Genomic DNA, 13201 nt, shown 5'->3' with positions numbered 1-13201 from the left:
TCGTAACTGTATCAAAGCCAATTCGATATGATGTGACCGTATACCGTAATGTCAGAGTCAAACTTAATTGTAACTTATAATCTTGTATCTGCTTAAATAATATTTATTGAATTTAGGTAACGTCGTAGACGAAATCAGTAAACATTCAAAATGTAAGTGTTTATTAAAATTAATCTTATCGTAAAGTAGCAGTTGAAGTAAATAGGTATCTAATTATATATAATCTATTATCATAAAGTACAGACTTCCTGCTTTTATAAGTACTTACTTGGTGATTGCCTGTGGCAGGTCTCGTATTGTTTCACCGCTCGTTATTCATATAGATAATTTATCATCAAGCTTGTTATGTGATGTACGTTTATAATTATTATTTTTTACTTTCTTAGAATATTATTTAAAATAATACACTATCCAAACTGCACTGTACTATTTCGCTTTTTATGTAAATACTTTTATAATTATATAATTTGTTCTAATGTCTTGTGGCAGTTTTTAAACTGAGATATTAACTGAAAAGAAGCTAAAAGCTGTGCTATTATTTTCGCTACTATGCCTTATAATAAATTCAATTCTTATTGTATATGTTTAATGGCAATTTTAATAACTTATTTTATAAATAACATAATATAATAATCTTGCCTCTTATTTAGTCAAAAAACTTAAGTTAGCTATAAAAAATATTTATGATTATTTCATTTTAGTTCTCTTCTTTGCAATCTTTTCTTATTATTTAATTGAATTAATTACAGAGTAAAGCTAACCATTCTAAACAAGAGACAATTCCCGCTTTTAAACCGTGACACTTCCTTATTCTCACAGATTACTATCTAGATGGCTATAGTTTCCTTCTGTTCAATTTTCAATTGAGGTGTCAATAATTTTACGTCAACTTTACTTTATTAGTGCTGCAACATGTCTCGTAAGTAATTGCTCGTTTTCGGAGTAGGTTGCTCTCATAATCTCTCTCTATATTTTCTTTTCATTTACAGTCTGTTTACACACTGTTTGATGAACGTTAAGATATCTCAGCCGATCATGACAAACATTGTTTGTTAATGCGTCATTTCGAGATTGAGGATAGTTTTTAATTCCTGAATAGTTTTAACTAAGCGTTTGTTTCATTGCAAACAGGAGTTTTTTTCGTGTAAAATACGTACAAATATGTATTACGTATTTATTTCGTCTTGCAGTCTAATAAAGGGATATCTCCTAAACAATACTTTCTTTTTAAAACGTTTATAGTTACTACAGACAACAAGTAATTATGTAGTTCTGACAAACAATAATTGAAACTTTGTAAGGAGCGGTAATAGATTATGAAAGTTTATATCTTAAAGTAATTTACAGAAGCCATTACAAACGTGATTCACATGGCAACAAAAATCTAATAAAATATTCAGAGCACATGTGACGTGTAAATCTGCACAGTAGTTTCATAGTCTGACAGCCATTTTTTGTTCGTGTGTTTTGTTAATAGGTTCGTATTACAAGTGATTTATACATGAACGCCGAAGACATTTAAAACAACTACGGCTAACTTTAACATAATGATCGACATGTCTGCTGTGATGTATAATCGATGTGTTTTTAAAAATTATCATATGAATTGGCTTTTTGAATTCGAGATTTCGTTCTGTAATTTTATCCTAAAATTTTAAAAGTCGTTACTCTTACAATGTCAACGATATGTGCAATATTTACGAAACTCTCGAATATTATGTAAGACTCTGTTATTCAATTCTTAGTTATAAAATATTCTTTACTTACGTACCGACTAATACCTAATACCGTTATAGTTTCTATGGCTACAAGTCTTAGAATTTATTTATATTCAATACATTTAAATAGAATGGCATAGAATTAATAAACATTGAGAACTTGAAATAAATACATACAAATCAAAATTAAAAATAACAGCTATGTATGAAAAGGGATGACTAGAAATACAGCAGTATTTTCGTGTTGAAACTCAATAATAATGTATTTCTGATGTTGGTAAAGTCTACAATTTATAGTATATTATAATGCAATGGGAATATAATCCGAGACAGGCGCGGGACCAACGGTTGTATTTTTCGAGATACGGAAACTGCTAACTTCCTATTTGTTGACAGAAAAAAATATTTACTCTTACTTGCCCCGACCCAGATCTGGTGCCGAATTAGCCTCGAGGTATTTGGTCGCATGTAATCAGCACAACGTGGATAAAATGGCGACAACTATCAAATAATCCTTGAGACTTTCAGATCGAAATATATCAAAACCAGTTTTCACGTATGGTTCGAAGTGTTGAGTCAGTAAGGTGACGGATGAAAGTCGATTGATTGCCTTTAGCTAAATTGGATGTGCGGAGTGACGAGCTGAAAGGAAACCGATTATCATGGAAATGTGATGACTAATTCGAAGGGATGAATCATATCAACAGAATGTTATAGTGTGTATATGTAAATGTGAATGGCTGTAAGTCAAGAAAGACTGAAAAAATGATAAGAGATAGATATGAATTAATAAAAAAAACACAGTAGCACTGAACCCAAATAAAATAGCGGTTTTTTAAGTATTCACAAATTATTTAATAGGTAACTAAAATTCATTACAAAGTTTTTTGACACGGCTAACGTCTATGAGTGGTCTTTACCTTGTATATGATGTCTGCAGTATATGGTGTGTGCCTAATACAATTTTGATAGTTCTCATTTAATTTAGTGTTTTAGAAACAGAAAACTAATATTATGATAAAAGATTCATCAATGAACTTTATCATTCCTGTGTAATAATTCTTAACCTTTTATTACAAAAGTAACCTGTAAATCCTTATAAAAATTTGTATATTAAAAAAATTATGAGATTGAATAAATATATTTGTAAGGTCAAAATCAGTTAAAGTGATCTTTCCATAGTAAATATAAATAGTTTCGTATAGCGCACTGTCTAAAAACATTCTCATAGCTACAATATTTTTATATTTAATGTAATAATTCAGTTTGGCATAATTCGCATTTTTTTTTTGCTGGAAAAATACATTTACGTGTTTCCCCCACACGAGGTCCCCCCACCTCGTGTGGGATGTGGTACTCACCGGCGCTGAAGGCGCCGGAATCCCCACTAAAAAACCAGCGGTACCCACTTCGTCTTTTCGGGCGAGTCACGAAGTTCGGGGATCGCTTGCGCATATTATCTTACCGCCCCGACGGTTGGCCCGCCTCTGTGGGCCTCCAAAGCTAAGGGTTTTTTTTATAGAATAAGAAGGCGGACGAGTATATGGGCCACCTGATGTTAAGTGGTCACTAACGCCCATAGACATTGGCATTGTAAGAAATGTTGACCATCGCTTACATCACCAATGCGCGACCAACCTTGGGAACTAAGATATTATGTCCCTTGTGCCTGTAATTACACTGGCTCACTCACCCTTCAAACTGGAACACAACAATACCAAGTACTGCTGTTTTGCGGTAGAATATCTGCTGAGTGGGTGGTACCTACTCAAACGAGCTTGCACAAAGCTCTATCACCAGTAAAGGTTCTCGGTGTACAGAGACCCCCTAGACCTTATGGCGGGAGGAGAAGATGCGCATAACGCCGACGTCTTCTTCGGAGCGGAGGCACTCTCATCACGCTCCCGCTCTGCGGCCTCCTCCTACGATGGGAATTGGACCGAGACTTACCACCTGTGGAACGGCACAGCCTACCCAACGCCGAACAAGTAACTCATCGCCTTCCTTCCAGAGGATCACTCGGTCCTGGAGTTATGCCCCCAACTGCCTCCTGAGATAGAAAAGCATCCCATGGTATTGGAGTGCTTTCCCTATAGTCTCGAATAGAAGACTATTGAAGGCATTCGCAACATGCAGCGACACCGCTAGGACTAGGTACTCTGGCCATCGCCACCGTGGTCTGGGCCTTCAGAGCGTCCAGGGATAATTATCGACCCGCCCTGAATCTGTACTGTACCTCTGAAAGATTCGGCCTGTATGCCAAGGAAGAATCTGGCGATCTACCTTGCTTCGGCAACAGCACCAACTTTCCCTCTTTCCAAAGCTTCCGAAACTGCCCGCTGCACAGATATTCGTCAAACAGCTTCCGAAGCCTTACGCTTAGATATTCTAGAGCGTCACATAGAACACTACCTGGAACCTTCCGAGCCCGGCGCAGTGTTTTTGGCCCTCAAGCGGTCTACTACTCTGAATACTAATATGAATATTTGTTATCGATTACAGATATTTTTTTAAGTATTTGATTCGATTGCATTCAAAATTTTATCACATTATTTTTGTGCCTTGATGAGAATTATCAAAATCTCTTAGCCACACAGAGAAACGCTTGAAGAGTCTTTATATTTAACTATGTACCTACTACCTACAGACAGCATGTGCCTAATGTATCAAGTCGATATCATTGGTCTTATTAACTGCCGATCTATCACATCGTATATGAATGATACATTAATTTTTCCTATAGGTACAAGTATTATACGAGCCATATTAAACTCAAAGTGGCGTTTATATTAATGCTAATGACCCCATATTATTACGAATTGTAATAAACATTTGTTTCCATATTTAGTTAACGAATACTTTTGTATACTTTATATGGTAGCGACAGCAGGTATACGGGTTGAAAAGTAAATACTTAAAAAATATTGCCACTCCTCAAATTTATTGTTACAAATACTTCGTGATATATGCATATATATTTAATACGTACGCATCAAAAACGTTCGTACTTTTTATTTATGATTTAAAGATAAAGATTTGACGATGTGTTTTTATAAAGTTGTATGAAAAAAATAGTCAAAATGTGGCAAAAAAAAATTCGATCACCGACGATACTTATTAAGTTAATGGATAATATAGTCAAATGTCAGTCACTTGTAGCTATTAAATAAGTTAGGTAGAGATATGTTATAAATTATTTATTTGTTTAATTTTTTATTTTACTATTAATGTATTGTAAATGTTCTTAAAACTAATTATACAAAATTTCGTCCATCCGTGAAATGTGTTTAGAGTCTAAATATTTAATACATTCGTTCCTGAGATCTCAATTTTATATCAGTACTTTCTAATTTAAAAAAAAAAACATGACAAAAATTGTGTTACAAAAAACTACAAGTACTCTACTTTCTGGTTGCCAAGGATTTTAATATTATATTGCGAATTCTGCGACTATTATTAGTACTAGATAGAAATTTGAGAGTCGTCTAAATTCTACAATGAACTTTAAAATGTACAATATGAAAAATATATTTCTGTCAGGTTAACTTTTCAACGACAGGATACGTATATTTACACACAATGCTTTGTATTGTCCTTGGGAATAATATATGCTATGCCCGTGTAATAAAATGGCGAAGTAACGTTTGAAATGTACACTAATACGGGATGGAAGTATTGCTTAAACCAAACAAAACTCAAGCAATGTATTGAGCATGTCGAATAAAAATATAATAATTTTGTTTTCTGGATCATTTCACAAGAATATATCAAAATATAGTTTACTTATTATATAAGAAGCTGTAATTTAAGTATTAGCATCACTCAAATTGATTGCTAGCGCGCTTTGACGTCACTCTTTGTGAATTAAATTATTATTAAATGAAAAAGAATATTTTACTGAGTTTGCGAATTTATTACACTTAGAAAACGTGAGAACGTAATATAAGTGGGTGACATGAACATTTGTAATCTTTATAATAGAAGAAAAATAATAACTCAATGAATTGCTTTTCTAAAACCTCTGTCAAATCTTTTCAAGTAAGCGTTGGACAGACTTGGACAAAATGTAATCAGAGTAATGAAAGTAATTACGATTAGATCAACGAAAGTAGTCATATTTGGTGATAATTATTATTAATCTGTAATATTAATGGAAGGGCGTACGCGGCGTTTAGCTCGCCGGCCATACTCCTCACCCGCACACATAATTATGTCCGCAACACAAACGGTCCAGCTTACATTAATCCTTTTTCTTTACTGTTAGGTATAACTTTTATAACACTACATTATAGTAATAACATTTAGAGTGTAGTTTTGTAGTTATAGTGCAAAAAGTTTCATCAAAAATATTACCAGTAAACAGTAACAGCCTGTGAATGTCCCACTGCTGGGCTAAGGCCTCCTCTCCCTTTTTGAGGAGAAAATTTTGGAGCTTATTCCACCACGCTGCTCCAATGCGGGTTGGTGGAATACACATGGCTGAATTTCAGTGAAATTAGGCACATGCAGGTTTCCTCACGATTTTTTTCTTCACCGTCAAGCACGAGATGAATTATAATCACAAATTAAGCACATGAAAATTCAGTGGTGCGTGCCCGGGCTTGAATCCACGATCATCGGTTAAGATTTACGCACTCTTAACACTGGGCCATCTCGGCTTTTTTTTTACTATTACATCCAGTCTTATTGCCTCTACTGATGACAGGACGTTGTTCATTTTTCGCCTAGAGAATCGGAATTGCGATTCAAACGCGCGGTCACGATTTGTAACTATTTTTAATTTTCATTTATATTTATTTAAAGTTTTACAGTACACAAAATTCGCGATTAGATGCAATGATACGATAGAAAATATTAAACTAAGAAGAAAAGCTAAAATCGTATATTATGTAAAAACAATTATAATTATTTGTATTCTTGTTTTCAGAAGTAGTTGATTGCGCCTTCTGCCGATCTATGACGTTGGATATTATTGTATTTTTAATATTCTCCAATCGCTTCATTTCCCGAGACCAACAAACTGACAATCACATTACATTGAATAAGCTGTCGAATTATATATTTCTTATTCACAAAAATATATTCTCCACAAATACTAAACAATAAGAGTTTTACTAAAAAGATAATTAACCCGGCTTTCCCTTCAAACATAATATTTTTTCATCATAATTCTCAGTATCGTGATAAATTAAAATGGTTTACTATTCGACAACGTAGAAACTTCCTATTACTATCTTCTCTTTTCTCTATTCTCTTTGACCCTCTCTCTCCTGATTATTTGAAAGGGAGGTTCAAATTTTTGTGCGATAATCACAATCGTCAGCTGCGCTCTAACGATTCTTACCTTCTTTCTGTTCCTATTCACACTTCTGGTTTCGTTTCTAAATTCGATTTCAAAATTCGAATAAAGTACCTGAGCATATAAGGAAAGCCATCTCTAAACCTACTTTCAAGTCTCGTCTCCGTGAGCATATCTTGTCAGTAAGCTCCTAGTTCTCTTCATCTTTGACGTCTATAATGCATTATTATTCATATGTAATATGTGTATATGTGTGTGTGTTGTAAGTATGTATATATGTAATGTGTGTATGTGTATGTATATATATACGTATATATTATTCATATATTCTTTGTTGTTGTTATATTTGTATGTATATATATTTTCGACTATTAATTACCGCCATCACGAATTTCCGCTTAGCCTAAAGGTTGACTGTAAAGATTGCCTTCAGGCATTAAGTCTTTTTTCGCCTTTTGTCATACTACTCAATGTGGTGGGCAAAAAGTTTTTAAATAAATAAATAATATATGAAACCGTTCATTTTTTTTCATATTAATTTTTCAGCCACAGATTCTGGACGAGGTCGAACCGCTTGGAATTAAGTAAGTATAGCGATTTATTATGTTCCTCATGTTATTTAGAGACAAGTTTTCATTAATAGATTCACAGATTCAAACTTTTAATCCAATTAATGTGCTACTTTCTAATTACGAAGCTTCAAAACTAAATCACTACGTTCATCCAGTACCTACATACTTCAAAAAGATCTGGATCCTGGACTTGGCTCATGGTAAAATATAACTTACAGCAACAGTTACTGCTGGCAGATATATCGCTTAAGTCAATACTGTTTGTATTATAATATTCATGTATATATCATTAATAAAAAAATATCGTGCGGACCGTTTTATTACCCGTGCGAATTCGGAACGGTCTATTGAAAATAATACTATAACGTAATTTATTAAAATGATTCAGTTCCGGAAATTTTGTATCATTAAGTCTATACATATTATGTCCTTCCGGTAATAAATTTAAAAAAAAAATACAATCCATATCGTTATTAGCAAAATTTATAAAATTATAATATCGCGAACTTAACTTATTAATCAGGCTTCTGCTGAATATTTAGCTTATGAAAATTTTAGAACTCGTTGTACTCATTTATCAGATGAGAAAACTTTATCTTTATAAATTCAATACATAAGATATATAAGATATATTTATTTATGACTAAAATAAGAAAAATCTCAGTGGACAGTACGCGTGCACGGGTTTTTTATGTGATTATTGTTTATAATTCGTCTCGTGTTCGGCGGTGAAGGAAAACATCGTGAGAAAATCGGCTTGTGACGTTTGAAATTCTACCTGAAATGTTTCCACCAGCTCGTAATAAAGCAGCTATTAATAAGAGGAGAAAAAGCCTTTGACAATATGGATATATAAAGTAAATTAACTTGATGACTAATGACTATAAATATTCACAATTGTCTTAACTGACACTGATAACTCTTAACTTATTATAATATAAACAACAATCAATGGACAAGTCTTATTTGACAGTTTTTTATAGCTGGCAATAAATCTATCTACTTCAAAATTAAAAACATATATGGTGTGTCGTTTTATTATTCTCTTTGCGTTATAAAACCCATTGTACTATGTTACAAGTAAGTATTAGTATTTTAAGGTATGTTAGTTGCGCCTACTGACTACCAATCATCAATGTTTTTTGTTTATTACTATATAAAATTAAGTTAATGATATATAGTACAATACGATTAAATATGAATTGTTAATTATTATAACATATTACCGTAGTTAAAGAGTGAAAAAGTATTGATTCTATTATTATTCTTGATTATAGGCCTTAATTTATTGATAATTATAATAACTTCTTATTAGTAAAGAGACAACGAACAAAATAAATTAATGTAAGTAAAAAATTAAAATTAGAGGTTAAAAAAAATAACTATTTTAATTTCGCCTGAAATCCGTAGCGTGTTAACTCTGTTTCAAACTAATCAAAAACTATCTAAACTTGGTTTTTTAGCTGATGGACAAATCACCTACTTCTAAATTTGCAATTGAGTTCATATTATAAGATCACAATCAAAAGCTTATTGTATATTTATTAATATAGTAATTTAAATATTAGTACTTTTAAACACGCAATATTTATTGTACATAGTCAATTTAATGTATATAGTAAAATTAAGATTTATCACTCCTAATACAAGAGTCGTCACCGGTAACTAATTTGCCCATAAAAATGTTAAATTCGTGGGTATTTTAAATAAATTCTTTATTCAATAGCATAATTCCGTTGTGCCAAAACACTAGATTATTTAAACAATTTCTAGCGATTATTTTAATACATAAAATAAGACATTGTACTCAAATGTAGGAAATATTTATCCGTACTAAAAACAAGACACTATTTCGATCTATTTCTATGTATTGTGTAATAAGGAAAATGCTTGAATATTGGTAATCATTTGTTCCTTGATGAAGCATATTCTAAAATTCTTTAGTTTCCTTCTAATTATATATTCATTTATAACAATAGTAAGTAAATATTATCTGTTCATTATTTTTTTCCATGCAAAAAGTGCATTCGAAATGTGGTAACAATGACAGCTGATTTAATAATTTAATCGTCACGTTGTAGCGACAGGAAAATATTCTTAGACGTTGAGAAAAAGATAAAAAGCAATAATAATTCTTAACACTAGGTTATAATCGAAACAATATTGGAGAAAATCTATGAAAATAAAATCCATAGATGTTTAAAAGACGTTTTGTGAATAAAATTTTGAAAAAAAAAAAACATTATTAGATAGAGTATTTAAAAGTATAATACGGAATAAAAATCTTTAAGTGGAAGTGTTTACATCACAGATGGGTATAAGACGGTTTACAGTGAAGTAATTACGAAGGAAACGCTAAATGTAAAACTCCTTTAAGTGAAATGTTTAGTCTATGTTAATTTATTTGTCTTCTCAGTGTTGGGTCCATTTAGTAAGGCAGTTAGCACCTTTGCATCAGATAGTCTATAGTTTACTTTTAATAAAACATTTTTTTCTATATTAAGCCTACAGTGCTTATTAGTAGTAAGTGGTAGGGCTCAATGCATGCCCGTCTGGTAGTACCCACTCATCTGATATTCTACTGCCATAGAGCAATACATAGTAATGTTTTGTTCCGGTTTGAAGTGTGTGTAACCCAAAGTAACTACAGGCACAAGAGACATAGCAACTGAGTTGCCAAGGTTGGTGGCGCATTGGCGACGCTAGGAATGGTTAATATTTCTTACAGCGCCAATATCTATGGTAACCACGTACCATCAGTTGGCCCATTTGTACGTTCGCCTATCTGTTTTATAAAATGAAAAATATATAAAAGTATTATTATATTGTCATCATTGTTTACTTTCAGTTAAAGTTGGGACTATATTATATAAGGTATAACTTTTTAGTAACTAGTTTAAAAGAGATTTTTATGTACATTGCGTTGTTTAGGTAATACTAAAGTATACATGAATTGCATTCAAGGCAATGTCCTGACTTTCAACGCGCACCCTAATCTGTAATTAAAGAAGATTTCGTACTATGTAAGGATTTTTTTAAAACATTGACCCATATGGTAGAAAGAGGCAATTTGCTTCATCTTCCTAATCTTCAACTTCAAAGTTTCAGGACACTAAGATAAATAAATGAAGTCATTTACATTTTTGCAATTAGACACACATGCCGCGTTGAAAAGGCATTCACATCTGCGGGCGAAGCTGTAACGGGTAATGCTAGTCGTATTTAAATATACTTTATAAATAAACTGTCTAATTATTGTTTATCAGCTGTCAAATAACTTTTTTCCGAGAAACTTACATTTAAACAAAATCCAGTAACGATGCTAAATTTCTTACAAAACTTATATGTACCAAAATTTTGTAATGTTAATTTACTTTCAGTAATTCATATCTGTTAATAAATTATATGAAATATGTTCCATATCGATATTAAATAAGATGTCTTTTTCATTGATCTCTCTAGTAAGATAAAGTTACAAGTTATCGAAAAGGTCACATAACACTATATATAATATATAGGTACGTAAAATAATATAATAGTTTGTATTGATATGTAATGGAGAAAGTGAGAAAGGATAAGAATCATAAATCAAACAAAAGCATTAAATATTGTCATAGTTTATTAGTGCGACTGCGTTCTATTTGTATTATACAATATTAAATACAGATAGTACAAACAATAACTATAATTATATAAAAATATTAAAACAGTAATCTTCAAGATGGATATCAGTTCATCCTATAAATAATACATGCTTTTTACTTAAGAGGGGATATAAAACAAAATTACTAATCTTTTATTTGATTATATATATCTAGTTCAAAGTTAAAAATAAATCTTTGTATGTATGGCTGTATTATATTTTCAAGAGCTGTATTTAATCAAAAATATAAATAAATAAAATTTTCTCCATAATTTTTTTCACGAAATGTCCTCTAATCTTTACATCTATAACTACTCGTCTATGGTAGATAAGTCTATGGTTATTGAGACAAAAATTGCATAATTAATGATACCTATTTACTAGGACTGCTATTAGGGATTTTAATAAAACGATAAAAACCCTTTCGTTTTATTTTTATAACGATAAAAATCTTTTGGCGCTTTTGTACTACATTTTGTTACCGCGAAAAACCACATCTGTGTCACCTATACTTCAATCATATATTTATGGTTTCTTAAATCAATCGCTGCATCGCTGTTGAGAAGAGAGGATTACGGAAAAACTAATATAAACTAAGTATATTTTTTGGATGCAGTTCGATTTAAAAATGCAACGGAAAGAAACATTGGAATGACGACTTATAGCAATCGTTGAACAACAAACAAATCCGACAAATACACAAACCAAAAATAGTAGAGTTTTTTTAATTTAATTATAGTTTTTTTTCATAAAAGAATGTAAGAAATAAATAATTGTAATTTATAATATATTCCATGTTCAAATTTATCTTTTAACTTAAATGTTTCCTCAATGACTATGAAGAAATATCTTTGTAAGAACATTAAAATTTAAAAGGAGATGGAACGATTATTCGGCTAATAGGTACTATTTGTTTTGTTTCATTTGCGACTACTTTCTGCCTTTTAGTAAGGTACCTTACTTAAGTCTAACATCAATTCAAAAAATAAATCTTTTATTCAAAAATTAAGTAAGCAAGTATTGACTAATATAAGTTTTGCCTAAATTATGCTTTTAGAATACGCTCGTAACGCGAAATCAACAATTACAAGGACTGGGCATTTATAAATCATATGTTCTTTTTATTCTATTGGAAAAGGGTTAAAAAGCGTTGTGTGTGTGACTTTTTAAAAACACCACAAAATGAAATTCGTGTCGCGGATTTCATGCCACGATACTGCAGTACCTAAAGTTTTTTTTAACATAACCTGAATGCGTTATGGTCTAATATAATGTTAACATGAACAATATAACGCGTCATGAATAATATGAAAAAATCTCACAACGCGTTGGGAGATTTTTTTGACATAAAGGGAATATTAATTTGTTCTTTCGCCGTAACGTACATAACTGTATTTAAAAAAAAGTTGATTAAATGGAATGATTTTAAATGAGTATTGTGACAAAATTATAAATAACTATTAACTATATGCAACAAAGTGAATAATATTTTATAGATTTTGCAGTAGTTAGTATATTTGTCTTTGAGACTTGAATTATTAGAACAGCAAGAGGATATAAGTTAATAATAAATGAATAAGAGGATATAATTTGCAGAAGTATAAATCACATTTTTGCAACAGCTCATTGCCCTCAAGCAAGGCAAGCCACAAACTGCAACCTCCGTCTAATTCTCATACCTTCCGTACTCTAAGACCTTTAATTTCCTTTTGCTCTGCTTGAATGACATCGTACTTTATTAATTGAATGTAACTAAATATCAAATTAGTAAATTTTGATACTTATATATTGTGATTGATGTCTAATAACATTTTAAACATTCGTCCGGTTCCATCATAATTAGCTTAATTGAAAATAAATTAATAGGACTTTTTCTTTACTTAAGAATTCTTCCTTATTGTAAGTGGTCAAATTTGGTCATAGACACTGACTCTACAAGAATTACAAGCCACTCCCTGTCACATAAACA

Source organism: Nymphalis io, chromosome 1 (genome assembly GCF_905147045.1).
Source record: "Nymphalis io chromosome 1, ilAglIoxx1.1, whole genome shotgun sequence".
NCBI lineage: Eukaryota > Metazoa > Arthropoda > Insecta > Lepidoptera > Nymphalidae > Nymphalis > Nymphalis io.
Note: the sequence above shows the minus strand (reverse complement) of the source record.